Source organism: Notothenia coriiceps, unplaced genomic scaffold, assembly GCF_000735185.1.
Source record: "Notothenia coriiceps isolate Sejong01 unplaced genomic scaffold, NC01 NC01_scaffold00024667, whole genome shotgun sequence".
In the NCBI taxonomy this organism is placed as follows: Eukaryota; Metazoa; Chordata; class Actinopteri; order Perciformes; family Nototheniidae; genus Notothenia; species Notothenia coriiceps.
Window position 1 is genome coordinate 1,767,636 of NW_011357368.1, and position 4,462 is coordinate 1,772,097.

Below are 4,462 nucleotides of genomic sequence, written 5' to 3' on the forward strand. Positions count from 1 at the left end.
TTTTATCTGCGTCCCTAACAGAAAGAGTCTCATAACACCTTCACAAGTGTCCTCGACCAACAAAAAATTCCCTAAAGCAAATCTTCTTCTTTTTCTTGCCTGTGCTCCAACAAGTAAATAAACCGAGGTGATATTATCCCCCGCTTTTATTTAATTTTCTGTGTTTTTTTACCACCTCATCCAATCCCCTCCTTTTTGATCCCAGTCCGCTGGTATCATCAGCTTCTTCATTTCCAGCTTGAAGGCGATCCTGACACTCGGGACGTCATGTGAAACCGTGAAGGACAGGAGGCAATAAGTCGGAGAATAGCAGCAATCTTCAGGAAAGTTCTCCATTCACTCTCACTCCCGTAGTTCTCTGTTCTCTTATCCAGCCTTGACGATAAAGAAAAAAAAATCAATACAGAAACACAGTGTTAGATAAAAGCAGAGAGGGGGAGAGAGCAGAGCGAAGTTGGTTGTAGTGAATTAAAGCGATCAGAAATTCCCCGGCCCTCGGCCCTCGGTCTACATAACCTAACAGCCCTGTCTCTGTGCTGTCTATCACTCTCTGCTCTCTGTTCAATCCCGCTTTGTTCACTTCTGATTTCTTTTTGGTCTATTCCCCGTCTGCTTTGTGTTTTGGGATGAAGGACCTGCTCCCATTCAGCTGCAATAACTGCTGAGTGAAGGTTTTGGATATTGCCAGGGAGCCTGTCTGAGCCTCCATATCAGCTTTGACAATTGCCGGTCTCTCCGGAGGGACGTGAGGATGGACTGCAGTGATCAGTCTTTTGTTTTTAGCCGTGTTAGCAGCGTGGCTCTAGGGATGGCTGTGTCAGACGGCCAGTCCAACACTCTGGTATAGACTGAAATATCTCGGCTTCTATTGGATGGATTGTCATGGAATGTTGTGCCGACATGCATTGTCTTCAGAGGATGAATCCTAAACACTCAGCTGATCCTCTGGCCATTTAGCGCTACCATGATGTTTACATTTGTGAATTAAGTGAAATTACGTAACACATTTTGAATAGATTTCCATTAAATTAGGTGCAGCGCTCACGATCCCCAGAGGTTGTGTGACTTTGCTGATCTTCATAATGTTCCTATGGAAGCAAAAGCAAGTTGACATTTTCTTTCGTTTGTCTCAACTATTGAAAATTGGTGAACATTGGTGAACATTGGTCATCCCCAGAGAATGAATAAGTGTGACATTGGTGATCCTCTGACTCCTCATGCAGCGCCATCACAAGGTGGACTTTTGTGTTCTTTTGTGAAATATCATTAACAACTTTTGAATAGATCACCATAAAAACCGGTGCAGACATTCCCCAGAGGATGAATCCAAAATGTCTTTGCGGATCTTCTTAATATTTCTCTAGAAGCAAAAGCAAATAATTTGTGTTTAAGTGAACTGTCTCGACAACTATTGGATAAAGGCCATGCACATTTGTAAAGACATTCATGGTCACCAGATGATGAATTAGCCTTATTTTTGTGATCCATTGACTCTTCATCTAGCGCCATCACAAGGTTGGCATTAATGTTTGTTTTTTCTATATCTCAACAACTTTTGGAGTAATCCTAATGACATTTGGTAAACACATTCATGATCGCCAGAGGGTGAATCCTTATCCCGTTGCTAATCCTTGGATTTTCACTGTATTACCACAAGCAGGTGGACATTTTTGGGATTTCAGTGACCTGTCTCAATTTAAGTGATCCTTTGACTCTCACAATCAAAAGGTGTTTTTTTATTGAAATATCTTACCTTTTGGATATATTGCCATGAAATCCCTAGGATGAATCCAAGTGACTTTGCTGATCTTCTAAATGTTTCTCTCTAGAACCAAGACGAATTTACATTTTATTTAGTGAATTGTGTCAACGAGATATCGTCACCCACCAGAGCACAACAACATCTGGCTGGCTCTGTGCATTCTTCTCGTCGTGCTACCGGAAGTCAAAGCTCCCAAAGACCTGGCACCGCGCCTCCGTCATAACTCTGCCGAAGCCAAATAAACCTGCGGAAGACCCCAAGTCATACAGACACATCTCGCTGCCCTGTGTCCCATTAAAGATTTTGGAGAGGCTGATCCGTTGCCGCATCGAGCCAGTGGTGGACTCAAGGCTTCCACGAGAACAAGTTGGTTTTTGACGTGGAAGGTCAACAGTGGACCAGGTAACGCTACTCTCTCAGGACATCGAAGACAGCTTCCAGGACAATGAGAAAGCTGGGGTAGTGTACCTGGACCTGACTGCCGCATATGACACCGTCTGGCACCGTGGACTCCACCTGAAGCTGTTGAGGACAATACCAGACCGGCATATGGTTAAGTTCATCATGGAGACGCTTACCAACCGCAGCCTTGTCCTCCAGTCCAGCAATGGCCAACGCAGTAGGCTCAGAAGACTGAGGAACGGTGTTCCGCAGGGGTCGGTTCTCTCGCCGATGCTGTTCAACATTTATGTACATGACCTACCTGACACAACATCCAGAAAGTACGGCTATGCAGACGATCTAGCCATCATGCTGAGACGACCAACATGGAAGGCGATGGAAGATGGCCTTAACGACGACATGGGCACCCTGGTAGCATACTTTCAAAGGTGGCGTCTACAGCTCAACATCGGACAGACAGTAGCAGCGGCATACCATCTTAGCACCAGAGAAGCTAGGAGGGAACTTGAGGTGCGTGCCAACAATAAACGTCTGGAGGTCCAGCAAGCCCCGAAGTACCTCGGTGTGCGTCTGGATCGGACACTGTCCTTCAAACAACACCTTGAGGAAGTCAAGGCCAAGGTAACATCAAGGGTCGCGCTGATCCGCCGCCTCGCTGGAACAACCTGGGGAGCCTGCGCTAAGACGCTGCGATTATCGACCCAAGCCCTGGTCTTCTCTGCAGCGGAATACCCCAGCCTGGAGCAGAAGCCCTTACGCAAGTAAGGTCGATGTGGTCATCAACAACGCCCTCAGGATTATAACTGGATGCTTGAAGCCTACCCCTGTGTCCCTCTTGCCAGTCCTCGCGGGAATAGCTCCGGCCGGCCTCCGACGGGAGGCTGCCACCCTCGCCCAAAAGCATGACTGGTACATCCTGCATAACACGACAACGAGAGCAGTGCCTCTAAGTAGGCTCAAGTCCCGCCTCCCCTTCAACAAGGCAGCACAAGAGATTCTCAATTCCACCTCTGAGGACCTCTCCAGACACGTGACAACATGGTTGGCGGCTGCTTGGAGGTAGGAGTGGGAGCTAGCCGGTCCCTCCCGCATCCATCGCTACATCTGGGACCCAGGAGATGGCGCCATAGGAGGAGACGACCTACCACGCCAGCAATGGACCACACTAAACCGTTTACGAACTGGGGTCGGTCGTTTCAAAACATCAATGAAGAAGTGGGGCCTGGCAGACAGTGCTGCATGAGAGTGCGGTGACCCTGAACAGACTGCAGAACACATATTCACCACCTACCCTTTATATAGACCACCCTCTGAAGCCAGCCTCTTCGACGTAGGACCAGAGATGCGGGCATGGCTACACGACACCGAGTTGGACCTCTGACGTTACACGAAAGAAGAAGAAGAAAACAATTACTAAACCACCCTACTATCACCTAAATAACATATTAGGGTTAAAAGACTAATGTCACAGCAGGATTTGGAGAAACGTGTCCATGCTTTTATCTTCAGTAGACTGGACTAGTGTAATTAGTCTTTACAAGGTCTGCACTAAAAGTCTATTAGAAAGCTGGCAGCCTGATTCAAACGCTGCTGCTCCGAGTCCCCACTAACACTAAGAAATTGGATCACTCCTGTTCTGAAGTCTTTACCACTGGCTTAGCTGTGTGTCAAAGAATAGATTTTAAAAATAACTGCTGCCCGGTTTATAAAGGCTTTGAATTGGTTTAGGTCCAAATACACTTCTACCTCCTGCTAAAATTATGAAGCCGATACACAGATCTCTCAGGTCCTCAGGGACTGGTCCAGCTTTCTGTCCCGGCAGAGTCAGAACTAAACGCATCGGTAAAAGCAGCGTTCAGTTATTAATGCTCTACATATCTGGAAAGCAAACTCCCAGAAACCTGCAGGTCCGCTGCGAACTCCGTACTACTTTTAAATCAGGCTGAAGACTTTTCTTTTGTCGCTGCTTTTAATTGAAACCTGAGCCGTTGTTGTGTCATCAGTAAAGTGGAACTTCCCTGTGTGAACCTTATTCATATCTTAACCTGGGCACTAACGTTTTTTATTCATGTATTTTTTCTGTTATGTTTCTTTTATTATCTAATATCCTTTTTTAATGACTGTTTTTAATGCCTTTGTCTGAATGTCTTTCCATTTTTGTTAAGCACACCTTGAGTTGCCTTTGTTGAAAGGTGCTATATAAATACAACTTGCCCTTGAGCCAACTAAAATGTTTTTCTCATTATTATAAGAATACATGTAGCAGAAGGAGCTGAACGCGTCAGATTTGATCCAGCC